We start from the raw sequence: 1,415 nt of genomic DNA on the forward strand, positions 1-1,415 counted from the left end.
GTACATACAGACTGCAAGCCTTTTCCCATTAGGCCCTGAAAAAAATCTGTCACATAATGTGGTCTCCTTGGTGGGTGAGTCTATGTGGAGAAGAGTATTCAGGAAACATAGGAGGCCCTAGATGCTGGCTGGCTTTGATGAAGATCTTTTTTCCAGAGTGTTTCACCTTTTTTGTGTTCAATTGCAGCAAAATGCCACTCAACACAGTGCGTATTCCTGGTTTTTTTTTTTTCTGCTGTGGTGGTTTCCTGTGGTACCACATGTACTGTGCCATTTGGTGAAAGACGTGGCCAATCCTGAGATGCCTGCTTTGTAAAAGGTGCACTTAATAAACATTTTTTCATGTATTGCTTTGCTTATTTCTCCCTTCCAATCTCAGTGGACACACCTGGTGGCCTACAGACTCCAGTTCGGTGTTAAGCTTCGGCGTGACCCATCTGATAATGATAAACACAAGGGCTAAGGCAGGAGTAGAGGGGGTCTGATCCTCTTCTTGGGAGTCCCAGGTGCATTCATTTGTCTGTTGAGAGACTCTATAAGATCCTGGAACAACCTCATGTGTCACAATTTAGGGGTCTAGATTGTCACTTCGAAGGGACCTTACCAAATATTTCTTAAGTGGGGATTTGGGGATGCCTACAGAATCACAAACGGATTGTTAAAAGGCAGATTCCCGGGTCTCATGACCGAGTCAGGCTCTTGAGTCTGGACCACGAGATCTGCATTTTGAACCAAAGCCTGCCACCATCCGCATGTAGCACATGAGAGGGCGCGGTGCATCCTCCACCCCGGGCCCGCTCTCACTGTACCCCCAACATGCTTTTTTGCATCCTGTTTCCACAAGAGGATACCTAGAGGAGTCAGACCTCACACACATGCACCTTGGTTATGTGGCTTTTTCTTCAGCTCTGTGAACTTTGCAGGTAACCAAGCACCAGCTGTAGTCTGCCCTTAGAGAAACACTGGACTTGAAAAGTTGGAGTCAGAGTCCAGAGAAGAGCAAATACCCAGATGCTGAAAATTGTTGTCTAATCCAAGATATCAAGTTTGAAACTGAGTTTGCTGGCTTCAAGGGATGTTGGAAAGGGAAAGCCCTTCAAAGAAGACATGAGCAATACTGGCCTTAATCCTTTCCAGCAGGAGGCCTGGGCCTTCTGAGCCCACTGGAGAATGTGGGAGATCTCAGAGCAGTGGGCTGGGACCACAGTGCTACACTGATCAGCCTGGCATCTTTAGGCTAGTCTGCTAACCTCCCTGGGCTATAAACTTCTCGTCTACATAAACAAGCCTTGAATGATGAGCTGTTCAGGGGTAATGTGTACTGATTTCTGCAACTTATTTAAAAGTATGGAGGTGAAATTATAAGTCATTAGAAGGGAGGTTGGACAGTGATGTGATAAAGCCCCAAGATAGCG

The sequence above is a fragment of the Octodon degus genome, unplaced genomic scaffold, assembly GCF_000260255.1.
Source record: "Octodon degus isolate 3935 unplaced genomic scaffold, OctDeg1.0 scaffold00008, whole genome shotgun sequence".
In the NCBI taxonomy this organism is placed as follows: domain Eukaryota; kingdom Metazoa; phylum Chordata; class Mammalia; order Rodentia; family Octodontidae; genus Octodon; species Octodon degus.